This window comes from Labeo rohita, chromosome 17, assembly GCF_022985175.1.
Source record: "Labeo rohita strain BAU-BD-2019 chromosome 17, IGBB_LRoh.1.0, whole genome shotgun sequence".
Lineage (NCBI taxonomy): Eukaryota > Metazoa > Chordata > Actinopteri > Cypriniformes > Cyprinidae > Labeo > Labeo rohita.
Window position 1 is genome coordinate 12,225,437 of NC_066885.1, and position 21,502 is coordinate 12,246,938.

A 21,502-nucleotide genomic window follows, 5' to 3' on the forward strand; every position below is an offset into this window, starting at 1 on the left:
ACATCATATGACTGCAATAATCTCCCTTTTCAGATCACAGCGCAGATCCACAATTCATCCCTCTAGATACCGCACCACTACTGCCGTATTTTCTCAAAAACCAATTCTTCCTCAAATCTCTCAAAGATGAATGTCTGACTAACCTGTAAGTCACAGGGCATGTGATTATGGTTATAACTAACCCTTTCAGAGCAAAATCATCATGAGTAAAAACATAAATATGTGGTGTTCTTGGAAATCTAAGATGAATGTGAAATGAGGGGTCCCCTGAAGAGGCTCTTTTCATCACACTAAACATCTTCTCAGTGATTTATCCTCTTCACAATATGCAACCTCCGTCTCCTGCATCCATTATTTATGCTTGAATAATGCATGACTCTGAATAAACAGATAAGCCCTCAGCTGATAACTGTCACATACAACGTTTTGTTTAACAAAATGGAGAAAATTCACAAAGAATGAATCACAGATGTTTATTTGCACACACTGTCTGCATTATCACCCAAATAATTAAATGGGTCATCGGATGCCCATTTTCCACAAGTTGATATGATTCTTTAGGGTCTTAATGAAAAGTCTATAATATACTTTGGTTAAAAATTCTCAATGGTTGTGTAAAACAACACCCTTTTTACCTTGCCGAAAACAGCTCTGCAAAAAATAATCCCATTCTGAGGGGATTGCTCCTTTGAAATGCAAATGAGGTCTGCTCGCCCCGCCCCTCTCTTCTCTCTGTGAAGTGACGAGCCTGTTTACTTTAGCCGCATTTAGCCATGTTTAGCCGCAAAATTTACTAACTAGCACGTTACTAGGAAAGGCGATCGTAAAGATACATTAAAAAAACCCTTATACTCACTTCTGCTGTAAGTGAAGCTGGATCACGAATGATTCGCGCAAACATAGGCGGATATATGTAGATCAGGAGCCGCATTCCTTTAACAAACAAACTAATCCACTGCATCTTCAGCGGCTCAGATGTCGGGAGTAAATGACGACCACTATGTTCATTATTACATCAAGCAACGCAACACCTCAATCGCTCAATCAGAGATATTCTTGTCTAACTTACATCCCTGCTCCGGCATCGAAACAATGGAGGACGAACAGTTGTAAGGCGGGTCTGAGGTAAGACGCTCATGTCAATCATCTATAGTAAGAGTGGCCTCTGTCAGTGTGACGCCACACGGACAGGCATCTGAGAATGGCTCGATTTGAAAAAGGGAATATTATTTTTACAGATTAATTAAAAACCATTGCATGGATTTTTATCATTTTTCATCATAGGGTAGATTTGTACATACACTACCAACACACATTAATGTTCAAACACCATGAAAAAGTGAACTTTCCATCTGATGACCCCTTTAAAATCTGAGCAATGCCATAAATGCAAAGACAAATGCTATTTGCATGGTGCAATTTCTAACCTTGCGGGTCATTTTTTAAGTGCTACTAAAGACTACCATGATATAGCATACTTCACTGCAAGTATAAGACATCTAGAAAGACATAGGCAAACCATAATCAACTGGAAATGTAAACAAACACCTCTTTTAAATGAAACAGAGTGACTTTAGCAAATAAAGTGCATCTATAATGACCCAAATTTACATATAAAGGAGGTGTGTTTGCACTGAAAAGATTTATAATGACTTGTAATAATGAATACCGCAGTGCTCCACAGTGCATTCGCACCTTGTTAAATTGGTCTGAAAGTTTTTGTCTTGACATCATGTCTCTAGGATTACTTGAACCTTAAAAGGGCCTTGATTAAGCAGGGAAAGTTAATGTTGTTGTGGTCAGGATTAATGAACTGAAGAGCAGTCATTATGGCTGGGAGACATTTAATGTCGGTCAGAGGTATTTAGAAGGAAACAATGATATTTCTACTCCATGCTAGTTGCCATTATGGTCTTAGCTCACATTAGCATAATGCGATAATTGTCTGGCTTTCACTGTGGTCTCTTCCTTTCTGTCATTAGGCTAATTACAACTAGCCCGACTCTCCATGACAACAAGTTGATTTAGACAGCTTATGGCATTTTATGATAGATTCAATGATAATGTTAAATTGAAGTTGTTAACAATGGTGTAACAACGCCGCATCACTGTCAAAGCATATTGAGCAAGTCTTGATCGATTCGTATCAGATGACCCTGAAATTAAGACAAATCTCTTACAGTGAATCAGTTTGAGATAAACTGTCATAACACATCATAAGAAGAATACAATGAATACCGGAGGTATTTAAAATGCTCATTACAGATGGGTTGCACTTAAGCCAAACCCAGGTTGAAAAATAAATGAAAGCACTATGTAATGGGATTGAATTGCAGCGGGGGTGAAGCATCTGTTCATGAGTGGTTGTGGTGGGGACAACCATTTAGAAACTAATATAAAACCGAAATGAGAGAATGAGTCATTTAGTAGAAAATTATTGACGAAAATGGCACAATCAACTGCCACCCGGGGTAAGTTTAACACGCATTTATTCAGATTACTACTTCAAGATAAAAATAAATAAATAAAATGAGTCATTATGTGACACAGGTGCCAAAAAGTAATAACTTCAAGAATTTTACCAGCTCACTGCAGCATTTTATCAAAAAAAAATTCAATTCAGTACTGGATTCTGTCTACATGCCATCATCTCTGCCCTTCTATCTTCTTGTATACATTAAGAGAAATAACAGAAACTCCATCTTTCAGTGAACTGAAGTAGGACGTGGATCGAGTGTGTTTTTCTCAGTCATATTTGCACAGAGTAAAGGCATTTCATTCTCAAGCAGTGACCTGAAACGGTCTCTTTCAGCAGTTGTAGCTTTCACTGTGTCAGCTGTCAAGAATACGGTAGATTCTGCTATTAATATTATATTACAAGGACAGGGATCCTCTGCCTGTCCGATGGGACTGATGCAGGGTTTGCCAACTGAAGGCGGTTACACATACACTGCCGTTCAAAAGTTTGGGATCAGTAAGATTTTTTATGTTTTTAAAGAAGTCTTTTCTGCTCATCAAGCTGTTTATTTGATTATAAACACAGAAAAAACTAAAATGTTATTGCAATTTAAAGTAGGTTTTTTTTTATTTTAATATACCGTATAATAGAATTTATTCCTGTGATGCAAAGCTGAATTTTCAGCATCATTAATCCAGTCTTCAGTGTCACATCATCCTTCAGGAATCATTCTAATACGCTGATCTATTATCAGTGTCAGAAACAGTTGGGCTGCTTAATATATATATATATATATATATATATATATATATATATATATGGAACCTGTGAAACCTTTTTCAGGATTCTTTGATGAATAAAACGTTAAAAGGATCAGCATTTATTTAAAATAAAAATCTTTTGAAACAACATACACTACCATTCAAAACCTTGGGGTCAGTAATTGTTTTCTTTTTTTATGGAAAGAAATTAATATTGTTATTCAACAAGGATGTATTAAATTGATAAAAAGTGATAAAGACTTATATTGATAGAAAAAAAAATCTATTTTGAATAAATGGTGTTTATTTTTTACTTTTTATTCATCAAAGAATCTTGAAAAAATATCACAGGTTATAAAAAAATTAAACAGCACAACTGTTCCCAACACTGATAATAAATCAGCATATTAGAATGATTTCTGAAGGATCGTGTGACACAAATTTTTTAGCATTGTATCACAGAAATAAGTTCTATTTTAAAGTATATTAAATAGGAAACTGTTATTTTTAAATTGCAATAATATTTCATAATATTACTTTTTTTTGAGCTAATAATTTGAACTTTGATTAGCATAAGAGACTTCTTTAAAAAAAAACATTAAAAATCCTTATGATCCCAAACTTTTAAACAGAAGTGCAAAAAAAGATACAAGGACATCATGGCTAAAAAGTGCAACAACATAAAAATAAATGATATGTTTATTATGTTAATATTGATAATTGTTCCAACATACAATACAATCCACAAGTTTTATGTCCGAATTTATTATATTATTATTAAGAAGTAAAAAATAAATCAATAACTAAATAAAAACTGTTTTTCAGCAAGGACGCATTGATCAAAAGTGACAGGAAAGACCTTAATAATGTTACAAATTATGTATATTTTAAATAAAAACTCTTCTTTTAAACTAAAATTTAAATGAGTCTAAAAGAATCAATTTTAAAATCAGAATCATAATCAGTTTTTAAAAAAATCTTACATCAGAATTACATCAGACCCCTTCAAAACACCAGAAAAAAAACAAGAAAACAAAAAGAAAAAAACAAGATTTTTTTTTGGCAAAGCCATGGTTTAGAGGCCATCTACAAGCTAGTGTACTCCCGGAAAATAAGAAAATAAATGTTTAAAATAAAAACAATACAGTGTTTCTCCTTCTGGAAAATTTCCCAAAAAATGTTAAAGGTTTAGTTCTCCAAAAAATGAAAAATCTGTCATTAATTACTCACCCTTATGTCGTTCCAAACACGTAAGACCTTCGTTTAGCACACAAATTAAGATATTTTTGATGAAATCTGAGAGCTTTCTGGTCCTGTATAAACAGCAACGCAACTGACACGCTGAAGGCCCAGAAAGGTAGTAAGGACATCTATACAATAGTCATTGTGACATCTATGGTTCATCTGTAATTTTATGAAGCTACAAGAATACTTTTTGTGCACAAAGAAAACAAAAATAACTTTCTTTAACAATTTCTTCTCTTCTGTATCAGCCTTTGACGTGTGCTCACAAGAGTACCAAGCGTATATGTGAGCATTTTTGTTTATCAGGCTGCTAAAACATTAACTTTTAGGATAAACAGTACAAAACATTTAACTCACTCTATCTGAAACACACTGCTCCATGCTTGTCAATTCTCCTGCCTCTCAGCAAACTGCACAATCAACTGACCTGTTTATTTACCCCAAGTATGAAATGAACCGAGCGACCCTGGATGAACTGTTTCAATCCGTTTCAACTAACACTAACCGCAGCGTTACGAATTGTCACGTAAATCACAATTGCCTGTGCTCTGTGAAATTCTGCTATCTCACATCTCGGATGATCAAAAGGGAAAGCATCTAGAGGGAGATTCGGTCTGTCAAATTGTGCTCTGCGATCACTGACAAAGTGTTTCAACTTAATTAACAAATACCGCAGCTGTCTGACAAAACAAAAAGATAAAAACTTCAGCGAAGGGAGGAGGACGGAGTGACGTCAAACAAAACGGTAAATAAAAACGGTTTAGACTGTAACTGGGCGAGAAAGAGCAGCAAGGAACTAACGTGGTTTGAGCGACAGATTTATTGAACACACTTGAAAAAAAAAACATCACACAAAAACAGACTCCTGTTAAAGATTTTATGACACACACCCCCACACACACACGCAATCTTCTCACCTGCACTATAACACCTGCCAATGTGTGTGCACAATGCCAGTCCAGACGAACTGAGTGTGTGAATAGAGAAAAGAGGATATGAAGAGAGAGAAAGAGAGAGAGAGCCACGTGGACATTGAAATCCATCCAAGTGGATGAAAAGATAACAGGTGCAGGTGAAAGCACCTGTGAAGATGAGGAATTTACCTCTGGAGGCAAAACATGAGCTTATTCAGAGCAGATCCTATTCTATGCCTCAAGAAACTTCAATTATAACACACACACATGCACATGCCATTATCTTTGTGTCTGTCTATCGTTTCAAACGAATAATCTAACTTCGCTTCCAACCATCTGTTCAGTGAGTTGTCCACTGATATGTAGAATATTCAAATAAGCTCCTCAAAGTTTGCTAGATGGTGTGACCTTTCTTTCGTGTCATTCATTTTATTGCGATATGTTATTAGTCCATAGGTAACCATAATTAAAGAGGTTTTCAAAGACTCTTGGCCTCATAGTTAATGAATTTGATTTTAATTAGATAACACTGGCCACTAAGTCAAGCTATTCACTATTACTGGCACTTTCTAGGAGTACAAAATAGTGTCTTAGACTCAATTAAATTTTCTATTTAATTCACTCTCAGACTGAATAAAAATAGTATAAAGCAAAATATAAAGTATAGTAAGTAAAGCTGTTTTTTCCCCTAGTCGCTAACCAAAAAAAAAAAAAAAAAAAAATGTAAAACATTGGTTTACAATTCTCTAGCAATAAACAATCATTAAAACTGGATATACACGAAATAAAATAATAAAAAACAATAAAAAATCTACTAATTTGACCAAATATTGGCTTGTAGTTATTGCTAAACTTTAAACAACTTGGGTAACAGGGTTGCAATAAATAAACAAATAAATAAATAAATATTTATTTATTTACTTGTCTGCCAGCCAATTATGAGTCCAAATGATATGGTGAAAAATATCTGGCAACAGGGTTGTGGGACAAAACTGAATATCTCCATTTAATATGCATTATACTAATACACTATATATACTGGTTTATATCTGAACCAGAAAAATCACTTACAGAGCCATATGAAATCGGTTTTTATTTTTTCCCAAATTCTTTTTCCGTTTTTTGTTTGTTTTTTGTTTTAATGGTTAAATTAAGAAATATTAACTAAAACAACTTAACACCATTTTATTAAAAGTTTAACAAAAGACATTTTTAAAGCCCTATGGAATCCATTCTGCTTTTACCCAAATTCCCTTTTTTTTTAATTCTGTTTTTTCAGCTTTTATTTTTTTCATTTATTTTGTTTTAATGGTTAAATTAAGGAATATTAATCAAAAAGCATGTCTAATTAACTGAAATCATAAGACGAAAACAATTTAACAGTAATTTATTAAAAGTTTAACAAAAATGCCATTTTTTAAGCCCTATGAAATACTTTTTTTTTCTATAATTTTTTTGGATTCCATTTTAATGGTTTCTTTAAATCATCAAAAGCATCTCTAAATAATTGATTTTACGGAAAAATATATATTGTTGTTGTTGTTGTTATTTCAGAAATACTGTGTATTTACATTTTTCTGGTAAATAAATTCTGGCAAATAATTTTTCTGGTAAATATTCCCTAAAAAAATAATGTCTTAATAATAAATAACATATAGTAATATATTTCTGTCGCAATTTATTCAAGTGAAACCATTTGTACACAACATAACACAGTTATGACAGTTTTTCTCATAATAAATGGTAAAATGTTAATGAAGTGACTCTCAGAACAGTTCTAGAGATTATGTTTATGTATTCAGAGGTTGAAAACACTGCGAGCGACATGCATGCTTCACTCTGTGTGTAGTAAACGACACCATTCATTCACACGGAGACAAGCAGAACATGCAGCATTCATATATAAATAGTATTTTTGCGGCTTGATATTCACAGATGTGTTGCCACCTTGGAATTATAAGGTTCTATCTGCATTCTGAGCAGTTTTGAGATATTGAGCTTCAGAGTTTTAGGGCTCTATAGACTTCTGTAGATAGAACCCTTTTTTTTTTTCTTTTTTTTTAAAGGTACAAAATGCACAGACATCACATAAGGTAAATAAGTTGTCAGAATAAGAATATGTGAATAACTAAATTTTGACAAAAACGTCAGATAGAACCTTATAATTCCAAGGTGACGATGTGTTAAGTTCCATTCTTCTTATACAGTTAATTCCATTTTTATGACTGGATTCCATGATTCCATCAGTGTTTTCCACGTCACACAAAACACTTATGGCTTATGCCAGTAAACAACCACCTTAAAACATAAACTAAAACTAAAGCTGCATATCAGTGGCAAGAATAAACACCCTAGCATTGTGGTGATGAGCCCCACTGACTCATATTTTCCCGAAAATGTAAAAATCTGGTCTACCATGATATACAGTGCATCACCATTAAACACTGATAAATGAGACTTGATCTTTGCGAGAGGCAGAATTACCGTCAGATAATCCAAGCGTTTGGAGGCATTTAGTGGCGTCAAGTAAACACAATTTTTCAGCACACTGTGTTCAATGCTATTTACTCATGCAGGCCGGCAGTTCAATGTGATTATTCCCGCTCTGTTAGAAACGCATTCCTGGCATACGCTCTGCACTGCAGTTCCTGTTGAAGCCAAAAGACAGAGTGTAGCAAGCGTGACTGACATAGATAAACCAAAATTATTCCCCTCTTTCCATAATTACCAATTTCAACAGTGGTGATAATTTTTTATGGAGTCGTGGTAGAGGTAGCAGCGTGTGTGTGCGTGTGTGTTTGTATGTGTCCTAACGTAATGTCTTTGGGGATAAACTTTCCCTGTCATGCTTAGGAGGATGCTATGATGTGATTGGCTGAGAAGCATGAGGTTCAATAGTGAACGTGGCCTTGGGCTAGTGGGGCAAAACTATGGTATTATGCATGCTTTTCTGTGATAAAGTTGCTTATGACTGAGGCCAATCAACCAGAGAGAGTCAAATGAGTTTTCAGCTTCTCTGAAAAATTGGAATTCGGATGGCAGCTGTTTAACACGTTTATTCAGAGAAACAATGTAACGCAGAGAATGACAATGAATAATACACCATATACAGAGTATGATTAGTTACTAAAACATGCATGTTTCTAAATGAACAAATTATGAAAGCACAAAATGTTGGATTTTTAAATGCATAGTTCACGCATAAAAAAGAAAAACAATTAGAAAACTATTTTTCTAAATATTTTCTTTTGTGTTGTTTCACAGACTGTTACTGTTAGCAAAACCTATTAAAATAGTTTTTAACTGAAACAAAGCTGAAATAAAATAAAATATAAACACTGGATGAAAAAAATGTACAAATCAGAAAAGCTGCCTTTAAGTGAAATAAGCTGAAGTTGAAGAACAAAAATGACTAAACTCCCCTCTTTCCATAATTACCAATAAAAAAAAACAATAAAAATAAAAATTAACAAATTAAAGCTAAATAGAAGTGTTAAAAACACTTAACAAAAATTACAAAACAATTAAATACACTAATGATATGAAAATAACAATTCACAGAAAAAAGCAAGTCATACAGGTTATATATAGTTATTTTTGCTTTAAATTGGTTCTTTATGATATTAAAATGTGTCAACATCACAAAAATTAAAAACAATAAAAAACTCAAGCTCACAAGTAAACAATCAGCGATTAAATAAGAATAAGAAGCTAATTTCAAGCATTAGCACCAAAAAAAAAAAAAACACTGCATATTCTTCACAATGTAAATTAAATATCCACAAGTTTCCTACGCCCCATGAGGCCTTGCGTCAAAAGTGGGAGCGTCTTCCGGTTTAAAGTAAACGAGCAGGACATAACACTTATTCATTCAACAGCTGACAAATAAATCCTTGTGAAGCACTGACATTTTCTTTTGACCATTTCGGGAAAAGATTCAAAGCTTTGAGTGTGTCAAAAACAGTGCAACCTTGTGGTTAGTAAAAAAAACAAAACAGGCAAAAGCCTGTAACTCCGTCGACGAAACATTCACCAAACATTCCACAGATCGACTCATGTTACATGCACAAATAAAAGTTTAATAGTGAGTGTGTTTGTTTGTTGAATTTCTGTCTCTGATAAATTCATTTACCCATAAAAACTGTTAAAAAACATTAAATGCCAGTACGAATATCTATGTGATGTAATAGAAGAACAATGTACACATATGAACTGTATATGGCAAATATTTAATTTTCCTGAAATAATTTGTATTTTTCATATTACTTGTATGACTGGGTATTTAAAAAAATGAATAAGTAATATCTGGGGGTTCAAACCGATACACAACGTGAATCACACACGGGACTGGAGAGAAAGTGAGGCTTCGTTTGTCACTGGTTTCGTGATTTCTCTGTTAACAACACAAGCCTCGAATCGAGGCTTCATCTGGCATACCCCTTAACACAAGCTCCGAAGCCTCGGTTGAAATGTCTCATCACTAGTTAACAGTCATTCAAGATTTAGCGATCCAGACTTGCTATAACGATGTGGGAGCACAGCTTCAAACAGCACTTTGTCCCTGAGCACCGTAACGACATCTCTCATAAAGGTTTGCAACTTTACAAAGTAAACAATGATCCGAAAAACAATCAGCCTCTCCTTAATTAGCACACAAATTACCATTGGTATACTACTACCGCCGCCTTGCCAGAAGCTGTACCGCTTTTTGGAAACAAGTGGATACCTTTCTTATTAAAGCAGTGAGAGACTTTCTCTCCTTTGTTGTTTGATTTAAACATGAATGACTGACAGCAAGAATATTAGACTGCTGTCACTTTAAGAGCTGCCGGATCCAATATAATGTTACCCATGTGTTTTCTTTCTCAGCTGTTTCCTTTCACTTAAGGCCTAAATTACTGTGTTTACAAGGATACTTGCAAAGACGGGCATTTTGACACATACAAGTGTGTGTATTTAACCGTTCACGGCTTATAAACCGTTCATGCATATAGCAAAATGAGTTCTCTTTTACTGCTGATTGCATTTCAACAGCTCAAAACCACTTGTTTTTAAACCACAATGCTTAAAAATGTGTGAAAATGATACGTTTTCATTACCACGTAATCACACCAACATCACATGAGCATGTAACCACAATAGAGACCATAGTCCAAAGTCTATACTGGTTAATCGTGTCTACCAGTATGTCGCCCACATACAGGTTTGGAACAATAGGGAAAGTATATAAATTTTCATTTTTGGAATGAACTGTTCCTTTAAGTTCACTTCCATGTGTTATGTATGCATGTTCAAACTTACATATATGCAGCCTCACACACTTCATCTTTCCTCTGTGGTGAGTGTGTTAGTGTGACAGGCAGGTACAATGCCCTGCAGCCTGTACAAGCAGCCAATTAAATCCCATCGCTGACTCGTTCGCCCATCAATGGCTCACCGCCCTCTTTCTTTTTTGCTCTATTGCACTTCTCCTCTCATCACAATCTATCTTTTCCTCTGTGCACTGGACACTCTCTACCTCCCTCCAGTCTTCCCCTTTCAGAGTGTTAATTAATCCCTGATAGTGGACGAACCAACACTCACACACACCTGGAGAATCCAGACAGGTGCGGGGGAGGTCTGTGTATATCAAATGAGAACGTGCTCAAATGGCAGAGCTTCATTTCAGATATGAGAAGGAATGCTGGGGGTTTTTCGCTCTGTGCTGTCAGTAACTGGAGGCAAAAGAGACCCAATGTACATCAGCCTCAAACGGAGCTCTGTGGTGAAGCCGTAATCCTACAGAAAACCTGATACATGTCTGTCTTATCTGTTTGAAGCACTGGGCAACTTCGCAGAAAGTTCAGGCCGTATCTCAGCATGGACAATGCACACGATAAAACAAAGATGAAGAGAGACACTCAAAGAGAGGCTGAAGGAGCAACAAACAGTATTTTACAGAAACAAAATCAATGCTGAGTGAAATGCTTCAGTGAAATGGAAGGTGCAGGTGGTCAGGACAGATGGGCTTACAAGTAGGGCTAGATGATACAGATACAAAAAAACAGAAAGTAATAAATAAAATAATATCAGCTGTGTGTGTGTGTGTGTGTAAAATAAATAAATAGCTCACGACGGATTCATGAGCCCTGAACGGCTGCTGACACCCTGGAATTCACATCTCTGAAAACACTGAAAGAAAATTTTAAAATAGACGATAACTTTAAAACCCTAAGTCTAAACAAGTACATTCTCACCTAAAAAACTCTTAAAACTACATTTTGTAACACAACAGTATTATAAAATTATAGTGGATTTTGGCACCCACCATAACACTCGCTGTGAGAAAGGGTGATACAAACGGAGAAACGGTTGGAGTTCCGATATCACTAGATTATCACACTCCTCTCAGCCAATCAGATTTAAGGACCAGAAAGACCTGTATAAAAAATGCAATATCACACTCATAGCTGTGAGATATAGCTGTATATTGGCACACGGCCTCGTACTGTAGGTAATCTCTCATAGTTTTCTTCAAAATATTTCTTATTATTAATGTTGAATGTTTAAAAGAACAGCATTTTTTAAATAGATTTTTTATACCTTAATCTTTTCAAAAATCTTTATCTTTATTTCTTGACATTTAAATCTGAACTGCTACTTAATGACTAAAAAAGATATATTAAAACCACTACCTACAATGTCAATGGGTGTTGAAAGAAATGAATGCTTTTATTCAACAACTGATCAAAATTGATAGTAAAGACATTTATAATGTCAAATAAATGTCATCCTTTTAAATTCATATTTATCAAAGTATTCAGAATGTACAGTACCACATATCATGCATTAAATGTATTACAGTTTTCACACAAATAATAAACAGTTTTCAACATTGATAATAATAAGAAATAAGCACCAAATTAACACATTAGAATGATTAAATTGTATTTTAACAATAATAATAATAATACTTTTAATATGTGTCAAAAAATCTTACAGACCTTGTGTACATTTTCTGTAAACGTTTTTGCCATTTCAGTATATTTTATAACAAACTTTTTGAAAAATTTGTTGGCTGAATAGTGCGTGCTAGCTTTAAAATAAATGTTATTGCATTATATCTCAAAAAATAATAACATTTTGGTGAAATTCCTTAATTTGTCAGTCACTTTTTGTTGAACAAATAATCAGTGAATATTAAAACCACTGTAATGTTTATGTTGCTGGTTAATTTTATATGTGACCTTGACCACAAAACCAGTCATAAGATTCAATTTTTTTAATTTGAGATTTACACATCATTGATGTATAGTTTGTTAGGAAATGACAATATTTGCCCAAGATACATCTATTTGAAAATTTGGAATCTGAGGTTGCAAAAAAATCTAAATATTGAGAAAATCACCTTTAAAGTTGTCCAAATTAGGTTTTGATATATTTACAGTAGGACATTTACAAAATATCTTCATGGAACATGATCTTTAATATCCTAATGATTTTTGGCATACAAGAAAAATAGATAATTTTGACCCATACAATGTTTGGTTGGCTATTGCTACAAATAAACCCATGTTGCTTATGACTGGTTTTGTGATCCAGGGTCACATATTATCTACAAAACCAAATAATAATGACTCAATCAGAAACATTCAAATATATATATAATATAGTGGCCTGACCTCACTGCTTATAAATAAATACATTTATATTCTGCATTATTACATTACTTGCATGTCATTTCTGTTTGAGTGACACTACACAGAATGCATTTTGACAGACCCCTGATTTGTCTGTGAATACACAGACTGCGCTGGTCATTTAAATTCATAAATAAGCAATTCATTCAAATTAAATGTGTACATAACACAGCCTCTCTAAAACTGATTTGGATCTAACCAAGATGAGCAAAATAATCCAGCTGAATCTTTCAGCGGGTCACCAGAAGAGGATTAGCGACGTTGAGAAAGTGTCCCCTGTTATATTATGCCCTAATCACGTTGCCTAAACATCTAAAAGCTGATCTGGGGAAAAAAACAGGAAGCTGCCTACAATGTCAATGGGTGTCCTTTTATCCTGACTAACCAACCACAAATAATCAACAAAATTTCAGTCCAATACTGTCTAATTCCCCACTTGCAGGACAACACAAAGCTGATAATATGGCAGGATGTGACACTGTTTTGGCCTCAGTGATTGTTTATGAAAAGCCACGATTTACCGTTTGAGTGTATCAGTTAAATATAATGTACGTGAGTGAGTCAAACACACATCAACGCTGAAAAAACACCAAGAAACACACTTTAAATCCCAGGCTGCACAACTCTGACTCTTCCATACTTCAATAGCTTATCTAACAGTATGGGGGGAAAAACAAACAAACATGTTTTTTGGACATGAACTGCTGCAATATTTCCTTGAAGTAGTAAATCCCATGGTATATAAATATGGTAATCTTGTAATGCCATGACATTTATCAAAGTATGATCATATACCATTATTGTTCCATGTTATTGCCACTGTATGTTTTAGCAAAAGGCTATTTTAATAATGAGCAATCCATATCCATCATAAACCTCATCTATTCCTGTCATCCGGCACACAAACACACACATATGTCGCTCTATGTAAAGTCATGCACCTCAGATAGTGTTAATGACGGGTCGATTTTGATGTTCATGTTCAATGATTACGGCGAGAGAATCGAAACATTTCATTCTCCCGATGTGACAGGACCATAATTAAGCTCCAAAGATTTCAGTGTCAAGCTGCTAACCGGCAAACCCACACAGAGAGACAGAGAGAGGGAGACCTTTCTGACAGGGAGAGCAATCACTACTTTGGATTTGAATACAAAACACATTAATGTTACCATATGCTCTTCCTGAACACTTTAGAACCAGGTATAGACACAAAGAGAAGGTATTTATACACTTCAATCATTTCGACATTAGTGTGCAAAAGTTTATTTCTTTCTTTCTTTAATTCATTCATTAACTTTTTGATGAAAGAAATTAATGTTTTTATTTGGCAAGCTAACAGTAAAGACATTTATAATGTCACAAAAGATTTCTATTTCAAATAAATGCTGTCCTTTTATATTTATATTCATCAAAGTATTCTGAATGTACAGTACAACATATCATGCATCAAATGTATTACAGTTTCCACATAAATAGTAGGCAGCTCAACTGATTTTAACATTGATAATAATAAAAAATCAGCACCAAATCGACACATTTGAATGAATAAATTGTATTTTAATACTTAATAATAATAATAATAATTGTCAAAAACATCTTTCTGACCACAAAGTCTTATTTTTACCTTTTAAACACATTTTATAACAAATTTGTTAAAACATTTGTTGGCTGAATAGTGTGTGCTCGCTTTAAAATAAATGATACTGCATTGTATATGAAAAAATAATAAAACCAGGTGAAATTCCTTAATTTTTCACTCACTTCATAGCTCAATTTTTGTAGTACTGTACAAATACTTTACAAATACTTTTTACAAAGATAAAAGGACTTAATATGAGAAAATATAACAAAACAATGCCTTTCTCTACATAAAAACACATGGAAAGAAACACTGAGGTAATCAAAGTGAGATTTAAAGAACATGACGATTAAATTATTCTACAAAAAGTCTTCCTCACTGACATTTCCTTCAATCGAACTTATATGACCTTTAATGGCCTTTCAGTAATAATCAGCACAAAGTGAGTTGTCTGAATTCAGACAGGCGCCAGAATGGGTTATTTTCATAATCATTATTCCCTATCAAATTCATTTTCTCTTCCATTTTTGCAATTTCATGACAGATGAATTAACTGCAGCAAGCTTGAAAATAAAAAAAGAAAAGAATAAAAACTACATTTTAACAATAATGGATATGGGCAATAATTCTGGTCACTCACCCTGTAGAGTTTGGATTGGGGCAGAGAGGTCACCTTCTGACAGGAGGGTTTAGGTTTACCTCGACCTGAGGCTTCAGTTGGCATAGAGACAGGACATCAGTCAGGTTCATACTGCCCCAGACCTGCGAGCATAAACAAACAAATATACAGTCAGAGCTTTTTGATCCCAAAAAGAATCAAAGTCTGAAGTTGCACTCTCCTATCTGTATTCAGACATTCTCATCAACTGAATAATTCAACTTTGATCTGTAAAAAACGTGTAATTTTAGCTGCCACTGGCTGAACACTTGACAAGAATTCAAAACTTCAACACATCTGAAATAACTTGCTCCAGCCAAAGCTGATAAACAAGAATGTCATGGGCAGCCGTTGGATTTAATCCTCAAACCGCTGAAGCTACAGAACGAGTCAAGGGATACAGTGTCTCAAAGCATCTTGAAAGATTTCCAAACCATCTGCCTTCATGTGACTGCACTGAATACACATAAACCACGCTTGCTGTTTTAATAGGCTACTAACAGCAGTGATGTTACTCTTGAAGTCCTAGTTGCAGTCATTAGACAACAAGCCCACAGACTGTTCACTCAATATCTGATGCACTTTCCACGCAAAAACTGCATTTTCTGACTAAATCACCCATTTCGATCTGATTGGCTGGCTTTTACAATATTTCCGTGAGTCAGGGCACACATTTTTATCACTTTGCAGTGTTTACGAGGTACCAGGCTCATACAATGGAACGAGCGCGAGATTCGCCAAAAAGTTTGGTCTATGGCCCTAAATCTTAGATAAGTAAAGGGATAGTTCACCCAAAAATGAAAATTCTGTCATTAAAGGAGAAGTTCAATTTTAGAACAAAAATTTACAGATAAAGTACTCACCCCTTGTCACCCAAGATGTCCATGTCTTTCTTTCTTCAGTTGTAAAGAAATGATGTTTTATGAGGAAAACATTTCAGGATTTTTCTCCATATACTGGACTTCAATGGTGTTCCCAATTTTAAATGTCCAGAATGCAGAATTATATAGTGAAATGACTGGTTATTTTCTAAAAAAAATTACAGTTTATATACTTTTTAACCTCAAACGCTCGTCTTGTCTCATCTGCCTGAACTCTGTTTTTTCCGGTTCATAACAGTTAGGGTGTCAAAAAACTCCCTTTTTTTTTTACTCCTCTGACTTTAAAATCATCCTACATTGACGCAGAAGTACCAACCTAGTGTTTACAAAGTGAACATGCAAAGAACATCAAACACCTTTTACAAAAAAAGGTAAAACAGCAATGTAGGATGATTTTGAAGGTGAAGGAGAAAATGAGATTTTTCAACATACCCTTTTTCAACATACCCTGTCATGAACCGGAAAAAAACAGAGTTCAGGCAGGCAAGACAAGATGAGCTTTTGAGGTTAAAAAGTATATAAACTGTCATTTTTTTTTTAGAAAATAACAGATCGTTTCGCTAGATAAGACCCTTCTTCCTCGGCTGGGACCATTTAGGGCCCTTTGAAGTAGGGATGGGCGATATCGTTTGCGATATACCAGTAAAAATTTACCCCACGATAAGAATTTGTCTTACCGCAATAAAGTCTACAGTAGCACATGTGCAATACAGTTTTGCATGTGTATGAGCCTGTTTACAAACCTGTTGTCCAACAAAGATATCTTTTACTGATATGCTTTTTCATAACATAGTCGAGTGTTTCAAATAACCTTTTGTGATCTGATGTGGCTTCATATCATGAAATGAGGCAGAAATCATACTATTTAATAGTATTATTAAAGCTATGTCGATTAGCATTGCATTATAAATATACTTTATCCTTATAAAAATACCCAAAATTGCTTGAAGAACACAGACTGACCATATATTGTAGCAAACAAAGTTTATTGTCAATAATCTGCATTTTACTCAGCTACAGTGATACCTGAATTAAATTCCTGGAGCGTTGTAAGTAATATTTCTTCTGTTATAGATTCTGTATTTAATACTTTCCTCTAAAGAAACCGGATTCTTTGAATTATCATCATTGATATCGTTATCGCAATAATACCAGAAATTATCGTGATCAATTTTTAAGCCCATATCACCCATCCCTACTTTGAAGCTGCATTTAAACTGCATTTTGGATGTTCAAAATTCGGGGCACCATAGAAGTCCACTAAATGGAGCTAATTCCTGAAATGTTTTTTTAAAAAACAATTTCTGTACGACTGAAGAAAGCAGGGCGGGGCGAGCAAAGCTCATTTGCATTTAAAGCAGCCTCGACCAGAATAGGATGATCTTTGCACAGCTCATTTTAACAAGGTAAAAAGGTTGTTTTACACTACTATTGAGAATTTTTAACCAAAGTATATTATAGACTTTTCATTAAGACCCCAATGAATTATATGAACTTGTGGAAAATGGGCATCCGATGACCCCTTTAAGAGTTATTTTTGAGAAACTCAGCAGCAAACTAAATACCCAAGATATTACTATCCTATATATCCTATCCTTAGCCATTTTTCTTTGTTTTCTATGGTCATATAGCAACAATTTCATGTGAATGTTCATGTTTCTATTTCAAAAACTTTTTGAAAGCCCATTTTGCCAACAGTGAGTTCCCCCTTTAAACCTTAAAAAGGTAGTTCTGTGTTTAAAAAAAGAAAGGAAGAAAGAAAAATCTCCATATCAAACCTGCTGGTCTCAAATGAGAGACTGCTTAACATCAGGTGCAGGGGGGATTGCTTAATATGAGCTTACAAAGACTTTTATACATTGTAACTTTTGACTTTAATTAAAACAGCTCATTATTGCATAAAGGCACTGAATCACATTACTTTGGATGTTAAAATATGCGCAAAACTCCTAAGCCTCGAACACTATAATGTGTTATGTTAATACATCGGCAGATTATGTAGTAATGTAGACGGTTAATTCATCACTCAGCAACTGCGAAGCAATTCTGAGAACAGCTCACAGCAGGAAATGCAGCACGATTTTTGTTAAAAGGAATCTATACAGTGAATCTTACAACGAGGTGTGATAAAGAGATGTGTGACAGGGAAATTTAATATACACCTTAGTATCAGACAAATATTGCTTATCTTTAGGTGGCGTAAGTGTCATTTGTTATTTAGTATGATGTGTAAAAGTGAAGGGGTGGCACGTGGGAATGTGTTTTTATTAAAGGGAAGTCATTAATTCACACTTACATAAGCAGCTCGTAGATACAATATAAAACCACAACCGCTTGCATGCCTGCAGTGTGATAACACTGCATTTATATTACATAGATAGACAGATAGATAGACAGATAAATAATTTATATTTAGAGAGAATTTCAACTTTCCTAGGCCATTCTTTTAGAAAGCAATTCTTTTTTACTCTTCGACTACGTGAATGTTATGTAGGGTCTAAAATCAACAAAGCACAATGGCCCCAAAGAATAAGATAATAGAGGTGTTAATGAGAATTCATTAACAATGAAATGTTTTCAAATAATAAAGATCAAGGGAAAACAGAACGAGGCAGTGAAAGAATATATCGGCTATCAAGTCTCTTAGCATGCAAAATGTATGAGTATCTCCCCCTTGTTTAAGACCCTGTCTGAGGCAAACAATAGACCACCACAGCGCTGAAAAAACACCACTGGAAATAATTCATACAACCCAACAAAGGCAGTTCCTCCATAATGACAATGTGGTAAAATGCGTACGGTATGGGCTTATCATCCGGAGTCACACTCATACGGCTGCCCTAATAATGCCCACCAATTGAATTGATTATGATGTGCTAGAAATAATGAATTGCTATCCTCTTTCTGTTTCATAACGGCGTATGGGGCAAAACAATGTAAACTTGTGAAGACCAAAGAACTTCGTCTTGTTAACTTTTTTACGTTTAACATGACTTGCACAAGCTGTCAGTCATACATTAGTCTATTTAAACTTTTAAAGGACCATGACAGAGCTGTTCTTGTGTTTAAAAGCACAAGACGCAGCGCTGAAAATTGAAAGAAATTGTTGCGGCCCAGTGTTTTTAAACTGACACTATTTGACAGAGCCTAAAACGCAGCGCTCATGCATGGGACGCTAAATAGAAAGGGAAATGGGACACAGCCCAATGTTCAAAGACATCTGTCTAACGTGTTTACATAGAAAATAACAAATAAAAAGCAGTGCAGTAGAACCCAAAAGAACAATAATATGGAAACACTGTACCATAGTCAGCTGACAAGAAACGCAATGCCACAGTCAAATGCGTATGTTTTTTTTTACACCAAACAATGCAGTGCCGACGAAAACAGTGCTGTTGGGAAGTAACTAGTACGCTTACTAACTTACCTACGTTGCCCAAAAAGTCGCTGTGTAGCGACAATGCTACTAAATGCATTGCAGTGTTAATATAGAGGGAATATAACACACTTTATCCTCTCTGCTTCTCTTATTTGAGCATTGCAAAGTCTGTTTTATTCTAGTGAATCGGTTCATTCGATTTTCTCTCTCAAATATATTAGAGAAATGTATATCTCTCTTTCTCTCAAATACAGTTGAGGTCAAAAGTTTACACACTGTACACTTTGGAGAACCTGCAAAATGTTAATTGTTTTACCAAAATAAAGGAATCATACAAAATGCTTGTTATTTTTTATTTAGTACTGACCTGAATAAGATATTTCACATAAAAGACGTTTACATATAGTCCACAAGAGAAAATAATATCTGAATTTATCAAAAAGAACCCCATTCAAAAGTTTACATACGCTTGATTGTTACCTAAATGATCCACAGCTGAACAACTATTTAGTGATAGTTGTTCATGAGTCCATTTTTGTACTGAACAATTAAACTGCCTGCTAAAAAAACCTTCAGATCCCACAAATTCTTTGGTTTTTCAGCATATTTGTGTATTTGAACCCTTTCCAACAATGACTATATGATTTTGACATGCATCTTTTCATACTGAGGACAACTGAGTAACTCTGGAGCATCAGTGGGTGTTTGAACCTTCTGTAATAGTTGCATATGGGTCCCTCAGTTGTCCTCAGTGTGAAAAGATGGATCTCAAAATCACACAGTCATTTTTGGAAAGGGTTCGAATCCACAAAATGCTGAAAAACCAAAGAATTTGTGGGACCTGAAGGATTTTTCTGAAGAACAGCGGGCAGTTTAACTGTTCAGGACAACGGACTCATGAACAACTATCACTAAACAAACAAAAAAAACAGCTGTGGATTATTCAGACAACAACACAGCATTAAGTATCAAGTGTATGTAAATTTTTGAATGGGGTCATTTTTATAAATTCAACTATTATTTTCTTTTGTGCACTAAATGTAAATGTCTTTTATGTGAAATATCTTATTCAGGTCAGTACTAAATAAAAATAACATGCATTTTGTATGATCCCTCTTATTTTGGTAAAATAATTCACATTTTGCAGATTCTGCAAGGTGTATATAAACTTTTGACCTCAACTGTATAGCACTGGAACAAATCAGTTCAATCTAAATGGTTCTCTTTTAAATAGACTGTAGCACTGTACATGGAAAAGTTCACTTTATTGTAGTGAATCGGTTCATCCTTGTCTTCTCTCACTCAAACGCAGCATTGAAATATCTGAGTAAATCTAGTGAATCAGTTCATTCTAAATGGTCTGGTTGTGAATCGTTCACCCTACAATACGTTGTAGTGAATCGCCCCGCTTGTATGATTCATGTAAATAAACTCGATTTACAGATCTATGAACTATGTGTTCAACTTGGTCATGTAAATGAGGGTGTTTTGTATAATTCAGTTCGTGGGAACACGGTTCCCCTTCAGTCGTTTCACTACGACGTTACATATGGGAACTCGCTTGAGAGTCCAATCATCTCCAAGCCTTATTCAAAAGGCCAATGAACATTCATGAACATTGGCGAGTGGTATTTGCATGCCAAGCCACTCCCCCGTATATACGGATATATAAGGAGGCGGCGTGCAACCACTCATTCAGACTTTTGCTTTTGGAGCCTCGTTTCCTGAGCCATACAAAAAAAAAGAGTTCCAGAGTTTCCACTCTCTCTGCTGACGTGCTGCCAAACAACTAAAAGAGCTTGCTTCTAAAAGAGCGTTTGGCAGCCGTTAGCATAATCCTGCGGGCTGCCGTTTTCATGGCATCAACGCCTCCCGCACTCCAGCGAGCGCCCCGTTTGAGTGCACGGTTGTGCCGCGGTTCCTCCCTGGGCGGACCGGGATTTCA

General features: G+C 34.9%; 1 protein-coding gene across 3 annotated transcripts in view; it reads right to left on the bottom strand.

The window, feature by feature from the left end:
- chrm3a (cholinergic receptor, muscarinic 3a) overlaps positions 1–21,502 on the bottom strand; it is a 133,196-nt gene that overhangs the window by 62,473 nt on the left and 49,221 nt on the right. For all 3 annotated transcript variants that reach the window (XM_051134197.1, XM_051134198.1, XM_051134199.1), the window contains one exon: positions 15,280–15,401. The gene's annotated coding sequence lies outside the window, so the exon portion shown is untranslated. The remainder of the gene's footprint in view (positions 1–15,279; positions 15,402–21,502) is intronic.